The sequence below is a fragment of the Lygodium microphyllum genome, chromosome 6 (assembly GCF_053477565.2).
Source record: "Lygodium microphyllum isolate KBCC chromosome 6, Lygodium_microphyllum_v1.1.10, whole genome shotgun sequence".
NCBI lineage: Eukaryota > Viridiplantae > Streptophyta > Polypodiopsida > Schizaeales > Lygodiaceae > Lygodium > Lygodium microphyllum.
This window is the reverse complement of record NC_141140.1, coordinates 9,375,522-9,390,981: the sequence shown is the minus strand read 5'-3', so window position 1 is coordinate 9,390,981 and position 15,460 is coordinate 9,375,522. Positions and strand designations below refer to the sequence as shown.

The 15,460-nt window shown below is 45.8% G+C and overlaps 1 pseudogene; it reads right to left on the bottom strand.

The window, feature by feature from the left end:
- Window positions 1-1,578: 1,578 nt before the first annotated feature.
- Window positions 1,579-5,311, bottom strand: LOC148034295 (uncharacterized; annotated as a pseudogene).
- Between the last annotated feature and the right edge of the window lie 10,149 nt (window positions 5,312-15,460).

Below are 15,460 nucleotides of genomic sequence, written 5' to 3'. Positions count from 1 at the left end.
ACTCCCGAAATGGAGCTAGCGAGTATGGACATTGCGCTATAGATTAACACTAGAATTGTAGCAAAAAAGCCACTTTTGTGGCAATTTGAACCCTCTACAAAAAATTTCATTTCTCATCAATGAGAAAGATTAAGAAGAAATGGTTTTAGGAAAATGTGACCAATACAAGATAGTAGTTGAAAGAAAATAGAAAGGGTCAAAACAAGCTAGGAACTATAGATTTTTATGTTAAATTTTAATGCATTTTTTTGTAGAAAAGCGGAAAACTATAGTGTTTCTAATTAAAAGCATCTCAGAAAATATCAGACCAAAACTTTCGAAAATATTTTGATATGTATAGTATGTATTTCCATTAAGAGATTTGGAATTAGATAAAAACTATAAATAGTTTTAAGAGCTCCAAATCGCATTGTTGAATGCTGTTTTTTGACCAATTTTCATGCACTTTTAAGGATCCATTTTTTGTAGAAAATGAATTTCTACTTGAAACTTATTTCAAACCATTAAGTCTACTATCTTACAATGTTGGGAAAGTCCCATCCAAATTTGGTATCATATACACATTTTGTTTCGAATATAATGAAATAAGATCTAAGCCGCTAAAGTGGCATGCAGCCACTTTTGTGGCAAATTACAAGTCTAATGTTAACACCAAGGTGGCCAAACTGGTTTTGCATACAAATCTGCTTGAGCATGACATATTAACAAAAACGTGTGGTGTGGAGCTATCTAGTTCTTGGTGTGGGAGGATCTTCATCAAAGTCAATTGGTAAAATTGAAGCTTCCACTCAAGGATTGTGTTTTTTTAATGGAGAAGAGTCTTGATAGAAGCAATGCTAACAACAAGCGAGCTAAAGGATAGCAGTTTGGCATATGGGAAATATGCATGCGAGCCTTGAGAAACTATTAAGCACATTTTCTAGTAGGGCGGTCTCGTCTTTGAGGTTCCAACACATGATGGGACGTGCCATTTGCAAAGTTTGATTTTACTCAACTACTCACTTCTCGTTGCACATATTTATGCATCCAATCCATCTTAATAACTTCAGTTCACAATGTCAATTATGTGGAACTGCAGTGCATTAATGAAAAGTGTGAAGTTATCTCAATGACTGCCTTTTCAACTTTTGTACTACATATAAACCTTACAAAGTCTTACATAGGTCATTTTGAAATGAATCTCTCATTGGATATAATAACACGTAACATTGCAATTATTTCAAGGTAGGAATGCCAATTAGTTACATTTACAAATGCATATTTATGGTGTATGGATCATACATATATAACAAAAAGACTTGCTTGATATGTTGATTGTTATACCAACTCTCAAATAGTGTAGGTCCAGAGAGAACTTAGTTTGCCATTATAATTATGCTGGGCTTTTAAGTTGTCAATTTGGACCTACTCATAAGAAAAATTATAAATAGGGTGGTGGTCAAATTAAGTGAAAAATTTTGTCCTACACTCTTATAGTAGATGGTGAGATAACTTATAAGCATGAGATATTTGAAGTGCAAGTAAAAAGCTTCTAAGCAATGGCAGGGCCAAAGCAGTTTTGGCCGACAAGCAGCACTATTAAGGACCAGGGCTCAATGGTTTAGAGGCAACATTGGTGGAAGATAAAGAAAGGAGTGTTTGGACCACATACTGCATGGCTGGCCTCCGGCGAGGATCTTCTTGTGTGAATTGCAGTGCTAGGCTGAGCAATTGCTTAATCTCATTCTCATGATCATCGCATTCTCCTTTCAACCTCGCATCTACAATATCAAGTATTTTACCAGCCTGAAACTTCAACCCAACCCACTGCACTAGACTTATCATGTCTTGATCTTCCTGGTCCAATGGCACCTGTTCAGTTGGCTTCCGTCCACTTATCAACTCCATCACCACAATTCCATAGCTGTAGACATCACATCGCCTTGAGATATGCCCATAGCTCATCAACTCTGTCGCGACAGAATAAAAGTAGGTCAATTACTTCAAAACGTACGAGAGAAATTACGTAGGAGGTAGTTCTGTCATAAGCCAAGGACATGGGCAATACACACATCGTGGGTTTAATTCACATGGAGTTCTAGACAAATTCCATGTTTGCAAAACCGAACAATTCCCACCTTACAGACTACTAGCAACATCATGAGGTTCTGGATGTGAGGCACAGCACGAGTAATATCGAACGATTCCCACCTTGAGACTACTAGCAACATCATGAGCTTAATTCTTCATGAGAAGCACCACACATCTAACCAGGTGCAGACGGCTGCACTTAGCTAGCTAATGCGTTGCCTCGCTCGTAGGATCATCAGCTCATGATGTAAACAAGATAACTGGTGCCTCACCTATAGTATATCTCCCTCGCACCAAGCAAGATGCCATGCATGCTGTTGCCTCGGTACCTAGCTAGGTGTAACGAGGGAGATACATATGTGGAAAACATCGTGGTTGAGTCCTTACTTACCTGGTGCCATGTATCCAAGGGATCCTTGCATGTTGTCAGAGAAAGTAGAGGTGCGTGTGGCAGCCATCACTTTGGCAAGCCCAAAGTCCGTTATGCGAACCTCCATGTCCGAATCCAACAGGATATTCTTGGGCTTGATATCGCAGTGGATTACTGGTGCAGGACCGTCGTAGTGCAAGTAGACCAGCCCCTGCGCCACAGACAATGCGATTCGGAGGCGAAGCTCCCACGACAGCAGGCCGCCGTCACCAGCTGTGTTCGCATGCAGGTGGTCATCCAAACTCCCGTTGGACATGTACTCCAGTATCAGAATATTAGTATCTAGTTGGTTGGACCAGTAACCGAGAATATTTACCAAGTTCCGGTGCCTGATGGCCCCCATCGACTGTAGCTCTCCAAAAAAGGAACGGATGGCTGTGTTGTGAAGCTTGAATCTTTTGAAAGCTACCACTTTGCCATCTCCCAGAATGCCTTTGTAAACAGTTCCAGTGACCCCACTACCGATTACGTTCTCTTCACTGAAACTGTTAGTAGCTTCCTCGATATCTCTTAGTTTTAATCTGAGAAATGGACTGTAATCCCACTTGCCCATTCGGATTCGTCCGGAGGTTGAGCGTCTTCTAATTCTGAAAAATATGTAACCACCAATGATGCCTGCAACCAGAATACTAGCAGCAATCAGGATTGCACCTGCAACCGCTAACCCAATCTTGCCCCGCTTTGTCAACGCCCCATGCCGAGCTGTAGAGCAGGGTCTATTGACAATATGGCCACAAAGCCTCGGATTCCCCAAGAAGGATGCGGATGTGAAATTGCCGAAGACACCACCGTCAGGAATTGCACCTTCTAGATTGTTGTATGAAAGATTGAGTAACAATAAAGCTCTCATGGCAGCCAAAGCAGATGGAACTGTCCCAGACAGAGCGTTAAAAGACAAATCGAGCTACATTAAGGCCCCTGTTAGGTTTCCCAATTCTGCTGGGATGTGGCCACTGAGAGAATTGTGAGACAGGTTCAGCACTAGTAAACTCCGCAAATCTTCTAGTGTCGAAGGAATCCCTCCCTCTAGATTGTTATGGGAGAGGTTTAGAGATTGAAGGCTCACACAATCTCCCAGTGTAGAGGGGATGGAACCACCAAGTATATTCTCGGACAGATCCAGCTGTAAGAGATGGATCATCTGTGAAAACCCCTGAGGAATTGGACCAGATAGATTGTTGCGTGAGAGACCAAAATAGGTGGTCTGTGAGAGATGAGAAATTACGTTATCTGGGATTTCGCCACTGAATAGATTGCTGCTGAGAGAGAGTACCCCCAGCTTCGTGCAGTTGGAGAGTTCGGATGGTAGGACTCCCGTGAGCATATTGTTGTCTGCAGTGAAGAGCTCCAACCCAATTAAACCGCCAATACTAGAAGACAGTGTGCCCAAAATATGATTGTTTTGAAAGCTGAGAGCCTGTAACGTGCTGCAATTGAACAGTTGGTTTGGGATGTAACCAGATAAAGAGTTGTCCTGCAGAGCAAGCGCTTGTATGGAAACCAACATACCAAGCTCCTTTGGAGGTCTGCCTGTGAGCTGGTTGCCATTAAAATAGATTGTTTGCACATTGCTGAGGTTCCTGATCTGGGGTGGAATACTGCCAGTGAAGGCATTCTGTTGCAAATCCAGGTGGATGAGATGCTGGCATTGGAACAACGCTGCAGGAATGGTGCCTGCGAGGAAAAAATTTAAGAGTGTCAGCAAGTTTACATTCATCAAATTGCACAGAAATAAATTCATCACGAAGGCATGCTGAGATGTGTATTATTGTAAGCTCCTGTACATGATGTTTGATTGATCGTACCTGAGAGGTTGTAGTTGAAGCCTGCTACCAGTACTATGAGGTCGGAACAGTTGCCCAGGGATACAGGAATGGAGCCCGTATACATGGTGAATTCCAAAGCCAGGACTTGTAGCTTGGGCATCCACGATCCAAGAAGGGCGGGCATTCTTCCCGTGATAGGATTTTGGCTGAGGTCCAGCGTAATCAGCTCACTGCAATTGCCCAGCAGCTGCAGGCCGAAGTCCCCACTAAAACGATTCAGTCCGAGGGACAAGTACGTGAGCTTGGAGAGCAGCCCGATTTCGGGCGGAATCCTACCGCTGCCATTGTTCTGGAAGAAGGAAAAGAAGGTGAGGTTCCGGCAGCCGAGGCCTATGGACGGCGGTATGCTCCCGGAGATATTTTTAACAGGGAGGCTGAGGAAGGTGAGCGAGGAGCAGTTGCCGATACCAGGGGGGATGGGGCCATGGAGCTGGTTTCTGCCAGAATCGAGCTGGAGCAAGGTGGTGAGGTTGCCGAGACCAGAGGGGAAGAGGGTGCCGGTGAACTGGTTATTGGACAGGTTCAGGGAGAGGAGGGAGGGGCAGGAGGGAAGCTGAGGGGGGAGGGGGCCGGAGAAGGAGTTAAGATCGACGCGGAGGGAGGAGAGGCGCGGGAAGCAAGACGGAGGCAGGGTGAGGGGCCCCGTGAAGGCGTTGGAGTGGAGGTGGAGAGTCTGGAGGGAGGAGGCGGATGAGAGGTTGGGCAGGAAGGGAAGGGTGCCCGAGAGGGCGTTCTGGCTGAGGTCGAGGGAGAGGAGCCCCGCGAGGCGCGCCAGCTGCGGGGAGACGGTGCCCCCGAGGGATCGGTTGTGGAGGTCGATCGTCACCAGCTGCGCCTGCCGCCCCGCCATGTCGCACTCCAAGCCCTGCCACGTGCTGCTGCATGGGTCGCTGCTGGCGTTGGAGACGTCCCACGACGCCAGCGCGCCTGTCGGATCGCGTACGCCTTGCTTGAATGCGGTCAGCACCTCTCGCACCACCTGCATGTTCGTCTCCGCCCTGCTTCTGCTGCTGCTACTACTAGTGATACACCACCATATTACCACCCACCATAACATTGTCACATGGACCACTAACGCATCCTCTGTCTCCATCCTCTCTCTCTCTCTCTCTCTCTCTCTCTCTCTCTCTCTCTCTGGTAGGCCTATACGCTAGGAGCTTCTTTGCGATTCTCAGGTTCTATTGTGAACCTTCGCTTAGGTCTTATAGAACCCATCTCTCATTGTCATTTTGCGTTTTCTGTCTTCTTAGCTATTCAAATATAGAATGAGCAAGTTTTAAAAGGAGAGTTATGATTACATGAAACAAGCAACTAACAATAAGCTTTATACTTTTATGAGAAATCCATTGGGGCTTTACATGACATTTTCATTTTTACACAAGACAAGTAACTCAATTGTATCTACTTGACAAGTATCCGCCCTCGAGAATTCGACCATAGAAAGGTGACCATGCACAAAAGAGTTCAATGTCTTCGTTCAAGAAGGGATGATATTTGCAACCCAAAAGTGGGCTCTAGCCAATCTTTTAAGCAAGCTTAGATCTCAAACTTGGGATCTAGTTCTTAACTTTGTTGTTGGTAGCTTCATGAATTGCAATTCTAGTTACCTCTTTGGGCTTTATAAACTCTTAAATAATTGAAACTTAGAGGTAAGGTATGATCACACAAGACAAGTGGCTAACAATGCAATACTTTATTACAAATCCATCTAACCTTTATAGAATATTTTGCACACAAGACAAACAGCCAAAAGAAAGTGTAATAGGTCTATCAATAAGGTGATAGAAATTACAAGGGTCTTCCTTCAACAACATATGTGTAATTTGACTTAGTCAACATCATAAATAAAGTGGCACACCCTCTCTGTCCCATAAAGTTATGACGAGATGAAATAAAGTAATTTAACTTAGTCAACAACATATGTGTTGGGGGAGGGGAAGGCGCATTCATCAGCGCCGAGGCGTCCCCACTGCAGAACACTACAAGGAATTGGGCAATTAGCGACGCCGATTAGCGACGGCGGATATCGGCGTCGCCATTGGTGTCGCTATTTGCGTCGCATTTTGCGACGCCAATAGCGACGCCGCAGGAAAAAAAACGCGGCCGAAACCCGAGCGCCGTTTTCATTTCTTTTGTTTCGCCTTTTGAGAGCGAGAGCGAGGGAGAGAGCGAAGGCTTTGTGAGAGAAGAAGAGGAAGAGACTTGCTGCCGCCGCCGCCGCCGCCACCGCCGCCACCGCCGTTCTTCGCGAAGGAGAGGAGGAGCTCTCGTTGCAAAGAGAAGCCGCCCACACTCGCCATATCTCATTGGTGAGTCTCCCTCTCTCTTTCTTTTGCTTGTTGAAGGTTTAAATCGTTCTCTTTTGCTTGTTTAGGAGAGGAAATGAAAGAGAAGGAGAGGGAGAGGGAGAGAGAGGGAGAGAAAGAGAGGGAGAGGGAGAGAAAGAGAAAGAGAGGGAGAGTGCATTCTCTCTCTCTCTCTCCCTTTTGCTTGTTTAATGTTTAAATTACTTTCTTTTTTGCTTGTTTAGGAGAGGAAACAGGAGAGGAAACGAGAGAGTAAGAGAGAAAGAGAGGGAGAGGGAGAGGGAGAGAAAGAGAAAGAGAAAGAGAAATAGAAATAGAGGAAGCGGGAGAGGGAGAGGGAGGGGGAGGAAATGAGAGAGGAAGAGAAAGAGAAAGAGAGGGAGAAGGAGGGAGAGTGCATTCTCTCTCTCCCTCTCCCTTTTGCTTGTTTAATGTTTAAATCACTTTATTTTTTGCTTGTTTAGGAGAGGAAATGAGAGAGAAAGAGAGTGAGAGGGAGAGGGAGGGGAAGGAAATGAGAGAGGGATAGAAAGAGAAAGAGAGGGAGAGTGCATTGTATCTCTCCCTCTTCCTTTTGCTTGGAGGATGTTTAAATCACTTTATTTTTTGCTTGTTTAGGAAATGAGAGAGAAAGAGAGATAGAGAGGGAGAGGGAGAAAAAGAGAAAGAGAGGGAGAGGGAGAGGGAGAGGGAGAGGGAGGGGAAGGAAATGAGAGAGGGAGAGAAAGAGAACGAGAGGGAGAGGGAGAGGGTGAGAGAGAGAGTGTGCATTCTCTCTCTCACGACGGGTTTGGTTGTTTGTTGTTTGAATCACTTTCTTTTTTGCTTGTTTAGGAGAGAGGGAGAGGGAGGGGAAGGAAATGAGAGAGTAAGAGAGAAAAAGAGGGAGAGGGAGAGGGAGAGGGAGAGAAAGAGAAAGAGAGGGAGAAGGAGGGAGAGTGCATTCTCTCTCTCCCTCTCCCTTTTGCTTGTTTAATGTTTAAATCACTTTATAGATAATCTGCATGAAACCGCCGTAGTTCTTGAACATGGAAGGCGTCATGGATAAGGACATTCGGCGGTAGCTGGATCTTATATGTGATATCATTGAGCCTTGTGATGACTTTGTATGGCCCGTAGTACCTGTTGTTGAACTTGGGGGTGAGGTTTTTGGGCAAGTCAATGTCCTTGGAGCTGACCAACACCAAATCTCCAGGGAAGAACTCCACATGCTTCTTCCTTTTTGCATTGTATCTTTTGGCGATGAGTATCTTGTTGTTGCGTAGACTTTCCTGGGCCACCAGCATTCATTGTTTCCACTTCAGCAGAAACTCTTCGGCATCTGGATCTTCGACATACTGCTTACCTGCTGCCAAGGCCAGAGGGGTGATGACTTCTTTGCCTGTTGCTACCTCGAAGGGGGTGAAACCTGTAGAACTGTGCAGGGTCGCATTGTAATGAAACTCCAGGATGTCGAGGTATTGAGCCCAATCCTTTTGATCAGCTCGGACATAGCTGCGGATGTAATCTTCGATGCCTTGGTTGAGTCTTTCGGTTTGCCCATATGTTTGCGGATGAAAAGCCGACGAGAAGCGGAGCTGAGTATCCATCAATTTGAAAAGCTCCCGCCACATGTTGCTGAGGAATCGGGGATCTCGATCAGACACGATGGCTAGAGGCAACCCATGATACTTGAAGACCCTGGAAAAGAATAATTTTTCCACTTTCGGAGTAGTGATTGGTGGCTCGGTGGCAATGAAGTGAGCTTGTTTGGAGAGGTAGTCCACCACCACAAAGATGGCCGTGCAGCCATGCGACTTGGGCAAGTCGGTGATGAAGTCCATACTTACCACATCCCAAGGTCGGGATGGAATCGGCATTTGTTGCAGCTCTCCTGCGGGCTTCATCCTCTGAGCCTTCACCATTTGACATGTCGGGCAGGTGCGTACATACTCGGTGACGTCCTCCCGCATCTTTGGCCAGTAGAAAAATATTTTCAGGCGATCAAAAGTCCTTATCTGACCCGAGTGCCCCCCAATGGGACTATCATGGCACTCCCATAGGATCTGATTCCTGAGTTCATCATTCTTGGGTACATACATGGCTCCTTGGTAGTAGATGATCCCATTTCTGACTTCATACATTCCCCATGGAGTGGAGCCTGCTTCAATGTCCTTCAGAAGTTGCTGTGCTTCTTCATTCCCATCCATCTTCTCCCGCACCTGGGCCCCAAATCTGCCTTCGGCGACGGTGATAGCCTGTAGTTCAGCTTGTCGACTCAAAGCATCTGGCATTTTATTGGAAGAGCCGGGCTTGTGGATAATCTCTATGTCAAATTCTGCCAAAAAATCCTGCCATCGGGCCTGCTTTGGTGATAGCTTTGGTTGAGTTTGGAAATACTTGAGGGAAATATTATCTGTATAGACCTTCGTTGGCTTGTCCTGCACATAATGCCGCCACTTCCTCAAGCAATGCACTACTGCATACCTCTTTCTCATGAGTAGCCCACCTTCTCTCCGTTGGGTCCAGCTTCTTTGATTCATAACATACTGGATGACCGTCCTGCATGAGCACACCACCTATGGCATAACTTGACGCATCAGTATGGACCTCAAAAGGGCGTGAGAAATCTGCCATCTTTAAAACTGGGGCCTGGATCATCATGCTCTTTAGCTGCTCAAAGGCTTGCTGCTCCCGATCCGTCCACTGAAAAGTAGTTGTGTTAGAGGTCAGATTTGTCAGCGGGGCAGTAATCTTACTATATCCTTGAATGAATCTTCGACAGAAGACTGTAAATCCCAAAAATTCCCGCACCTGACTTACCTTGTGGGGAGCCTCCCAATTCTTCACTGCCTGGACCTTCTTCGGGTCTATAGCAATACCATTTTCTTTGACTAAATAGCCCAAAAATTCTATCTCTTGTACAGCAAACTCACACTTTTCTGGCTTCACGAACAATTGATTCTCCCGGAGCCGGGTAAAGACCTTCTCCAGGTGCTGTACATGATCTTCCAGGGTTCTACTGTAAATGAGCACATCATCAATATAGATGATCACAAAATCATCAAGATAGTCGATGAAGATCTTCTCCATGAGCTCACAAAAGGTAGCTGGTGCATTAGTGAGCCCTTCTGGCATGACCAACCATTCATAGCTCCCGTATCGGCTTCTGAAAGCCGTCTTCACCTCGTCCCCTTCTACTATTCTAATTTGGTGATACCCTGACCTCAAGTCGATTCTGCTGAAGTAGCGTGCTCCTTGCAGCCGATCCAGCAGTTCATCTACCACGGGCACAGGGTACCTGTTTCTCACTGTAGCTTTATTGAGAGCTCTGTAATCCGTACACAGACGAAGAGACCCATCCTTTTTCTTGACAAATAGGACTGGAGCTCCATAGGGTGATCTACTAGGCTGAATGTGGCCTGACGCCTCCATTTCTCCTAGTTGTTTCTTCAATTCCACTAGCTCCGTTCCCGTCATCCTGTAAGCTGGCCTGGCTGGTGGTTGCACTCCTGGTAAGAGCTCGATTCGGTGATCAACACTCCTGCGAGGCGGCAACCCGGTAGGCAGCTTGTCGGGCATGACATCTTCGAACTTGTCCAGAACTTCCCTGACCCTTTCGTCACCTATTGTCCAGATGATTTGTTGAATCACTGGTTCTTCTTCAATGAGCCTCATCATACATAGCCTCAACTGTCCTCCATGCTTCAGTTCTGTTTCTAGCTGCTTGGCAGTAATCTCTATAGGTCCTGGGTCTCCCACTTGAGTTCCTTGACTCTTTTCTATGGCCTGTTCCGCCACTGTTTCCATTCCCTTTGTTCTCTCCGATTGTACTTCTTCTGGTTGCTCCTTTGTTATTGCTTTTTGCACCCACACCTTTGCAGGACTCTCTTTCTCTGAGCCGTTCACATTCTGCACCTTCGTCACCACCAATCTAGCGTCCACTGCGTTGCCAGCCGATGACTTGTTGTGACTCTTGCTTTTAGTGCGAAAGTATGGCACCCAGACCACTGACTGCGGTGCTTGCAAGTAAATTTTATTCTTTTTCATGCCCAGTATTTGCACGACATGGTTGTCTATCCAATCCATGCCTAAGATACCTTCAAAATCGTCCATAGGCACCACTATAAAATCCAGATTTGCCTGCCATTGCCCAATTTGAACTGGGACGCCTTTGGCTAACTCGCAGTACTTGTATTTTCCTTGCACAAATGATACCTCAAGACCTTCGACTCTTACTGGCTTCACACCTAGCCGACGTTCCCTCTATTTGAGTTGTTCCCTCGGCCGACCCCAGACGTGGTTGGTCTGGAACTAGCAGAACTATTGGCTGGGGTTGTCTCGGACCGAGTCTCCGTGTACTCCAGTCGGAGGGGTTGCTTGCCACTCCATCCACTGTTCCCTTGCGTGTTGTTCTGGTAAGATCCCTGGTTTTGCCTATTTCCCCATGTCGAGTTGGACTGAGCGGTGTTGCCTCCTTGCGAAGCCCCACGCCCTGCCCCTCCTTGTCTGCCGTCGAAATCAGTGAGTCTTTCAGCCATTGTCATAGCCTCCAGCACACTTCCCGGTTCCTTCTTTTCTATTTCTCTTCTAGCCCATGGTTGCATTCCATACAGAAAACCATGCAGTTTGGTGGTTACATCCATGTCGGGTAGTTGCAGCATTAGAGACCTATATTTTTGCACATAGTCTCTCATTCGGCCCGCATTCTGCCTCAAGTTTCTCCATTCGTCTCTGACTTTGAATGGTTCATTCTTTGGCACGAAGTATTCCTTCATGCTTCTCTGCAACTCCTCCCATGTCAGCTTCCTGCCAAACTGCTCTTCCTCATACATCAGCCACTTCGAGGCATCACCCTCTAGTAACTGTGCTGCCACCAATCCTCTTCTTTTGCTTGACACCTTGAGTAACTTCATGTAGCCGTCCAGCTCTCTTATCCATCGGTTTAGGCTGACTGAGTCCCTCTCACCTTTATATTTCTCTGGTGCTTGAGGCTTGTACTTTCCCATATCATCGGATGAGGAGTCATCCCGTTCCTTCTTTTCTTTCCTTCTGCGTCTCCGATGAATCTCGCCATCATTGTCCATCTCGGCTTGAGCCTTCCCTAGTGCTTTGGGTAGCATGGTAGCCAGCAAGTCCTTCATCATTTCTCACATGGCATCCATTGGGTCAGGTTCGTGCCGTGGCTCCTCTTCTTCGTGCATAGCAGTATCTATTTCATTCTCATGCTCGGTTGCGTATCCTTCCCCAATCACCAGTTGAGGTCTGCTTGCTCCGATTCCAAGGGCCACCGAGATTTCATCTCAGTCATCTCGAATTCCACTCTTGTTCTTGTTGCGTCCACCCATGTTGATGAACCACGACTTTGCTAGCTTTCCAAAATCGCCCTCACGCTTGTTGAAGGACTAGCCTCGTTTGCTGTAATGTGGATAAGATGGCAAACGAAGAAGGTCTTATTGTTCAAGGCCGCGAGACGTATCTTAATCAGCGTGTCCCATAACCTTGCTCTCAATGCAAGTTGGCAATTAGATGAAAACGCCGATTGTCTATAGAATGCGCTCCACAATGGACTGTGGTGTCATGGCAAGGTTTGAGCAAGAGAGCCGGCGACGAGCAACGGATCCGAACACGGTTGTGGATGAGATGGAGTATTTTGGGAACTTGCAAAGTATTATTACGGTGGATTACCGTAGCTTCTCCATGATACTATTCGATGTGCAGTGGTTCAAAGTGGTACTTGGAGGAGCTGGAGCAATAGTTCGATGAGGTCCATCTAGATTTCTCGAAATAGATTCCGAAAAAAAATGGACGGATTTGCGCGACACCTTTGTGTTGCCGGCCCATTGTGAACAGGTGCAAATAGTCATTTGCTTGCTAATTGTAATACGACATGGTTTATGTCACAATGGTTTGAACTCGCTTTGTAAGTGTTTGTGAACAGGTAATCTTCCATCCAAACCCCCGACAACCTCGATGGTGGTATGTTATACCTTCAACTCCTCGAGGTGCGAGAGTATATGATCAAAGCGATGTTCCAGGCATAGACGAATAAAATATGCAAATAGAGGGGTCGATATTACAAGGGGTGGAGGCCACCGCAAGCTTGGAGCCCGCATCGGCTAACAATGATGGAAATACAGAAGTCGTAGAATTTTTTGAGAACGAGGCAGACTCATTCTTTTGTGGTGACATGTCTATCGACCTTCTAGTGTATGCAGAGTTGTGTCAGGAGATTAACATGGGACCATAGAATACTTCATTCTTGGAGAATTGTATTACTCAATTCGTTGTTTAGATCTTAAGGTAGACAAGATATGCATTTTAAGAGAGATTTTTCAAAAATGATTTATATTAATGTGCTTTGTATAGTTTAAATTGATTATTCTAACATCATTTTTTATCTGTGCAGGTATCGACATTTTCAGGATGAGTCGAGGGATGAGTGATGAGGAGTTTCAAGACATGATGGCACGCATGTCTCCAGATCAGCTCGCGAGATTCAGAGAGATGGCAGACCAGGAGCTGTCTCGTTCTTCTTCAGGGCGCTCTGCTAGATCAGCTTCAGTGCGATCAGATGCTTCAGCTTCGAGCAGATGATCTCGACACTCGCGACTTGGGCCAGAGGGAGGGACTGCGACTGCAGGAGGATCAGGGGGGTGCTGCTGTGGAGACATGGACGTGGTATCTCCGTCTCGTCGTTCAGCTGGAGCTGCGTCACCTCCAGGATTTGTCACACCTGTGGGGACGTCCACTCCAGTTACTCCGGCTTTTGCACAGCCGTCGGCAGATGGCACGCCTTTTGGTGGCACTCCTTTTGGTGGCACCCCCTTTGGTGGCACCCCTTTGAGTGGCACTCTAGGACAGGGTACCCCCGTCGGTACACCGGATGTACAGGGGTCTCCTGTATATGCCCAGGAGCGTGGACGGAGATGGGAGAGGGCTCATCTTAGGCAGACTCCTAGGGGTTATGGATACCTAGTGGATAGTAGGTCAGGAGCCATCATCATGAATGATGAGGGGAGGAGGGTGATGGCTCGCATGAGGGAGTTGTGCCAACAAGTTTTTCGGCACAACATCCTGGATCATTGGAGGAACATACCGGAGGGGAGCAAGGACTACATAGTAGCATCCTTGCACGAGGAGTTCCCGGTGCCAGCCGCAGTAGATAGATTCTCTACGGGCTGGATGATGGATTGCATGCGTGCATACATGTCACATAGACGACCGACGCACGCAAGGCAATCAAGAGTGGGGCTGCAAAGCCCGAGTGGTTAGATGCAGACGACTGGCGCCGACTGAGGGAGGAGGCTACAAATTCGCCAGGACGTTGGAGTCAGTAGCGGGAGGCGGCGAGGGCACGAATCGAGGCCGGATCGGTGCATCATCTTGGGAGTGGCGGCCACAGGACATATTTGGAGGACTTTGTAAGTTTCTCTTTTGTTTTGCTTATTTGTTTTTTTGAGATATTCTTTGTACTGACAATCATGTTTCTAACAGTTAGCATTTTGTTTTCTTTGCAGCACTCCATTACAAATCGCGATCCACAAGGCCTTGAGACTCGATATGCAGAGAGGCACGGTTTCAGGGCATTGATCGACCGATTGTATAGATGCGGCGGCCCTGTAAGTCACTCATCTTTCTTGTCCGTAGTTACCATGAGATATTTGAATGCATTATTGTATGGTGGATTGATATGTTGTTTCTTTTTCTGCAGAATCCGTTTGATGCTCCTTTGCAGCGGGACGAGCTTTCGGGGGACGAGGATTTGTAGCTCGCCCTTGGATCCTTAGAGCTCACACACCTTTAGTTTTTAGTCGCCCGATCTATGTAGACATTTTCTATGTATTAGTGATATCGTTTCATGATTGTACCAATCGCATTTTATGCGATCATGTATTTATTTCATGTATCAGTTTTATGATTTCAGTATACATTCTTTTTGTTTGCAAACGCTTTGTACGCAGCAGTGCAGAAACTATTTTGTATGGCTTAATTTTTTTTTTCTCTGTTACCGTCGCTATTTGCGTCGCAAATTTACTGCACGCGTCGCTATTGGCGTCGCTATGAGCGTCGCAAATTGTCTGCAACCGTCGCTATATGCGTCACATATAACGACGCATACAGCGACGATTCTATGGCGTCGTCAATAACGACGCTTTTTGCGACGACGGGGGCAAATTTTGTTGTTTGTATTTTCGTCGCTTTAAACGTCGCTATAAGGTCTATATCTTGTAGTGGAAACACACACTGTTGATAATTATTAAATCCTCTTCTTATCTCGAATGCCACATAAGTTTGTAGACTGGAGTTGTTAGCCGGCCACACTCTCTCTTCAATCTGCAACTCATAAAAATGCTTCAAAGTTAAATGAATATTCATGATCAGCAACGACAACAACAACAAACTCTTCCAGCCTACCTTTTAATGTCTCGTGTAAACATTTCATTATAGCAATGTGATGCAGCTCAATGACACTATATATATATATATATATATATATATATATATATATATATATATATATATATATATATATATATATATATATATATATATATATATATATATATATATATATAGAGGGTCATGTCACACCTAGCTCAAGCTGGACAAAGTCTTACAAACAAAGTTAACATGTATGACATGTCTTGTTGCATCCTTGCTGATTAAACATATATGGCTACCTTGACTTTGAAAGATAAATCAATGTTATCATGAGAGGAAAGTCCATTGAATAGCAGGTTGTTAACAATATTTCCAACCATCCTTCACAAAAAGCTAAAGCTAAATCAAGACTTCGAGAGTGACAATACCCTTATTCGTATACACATGTATATATATGCATTTGT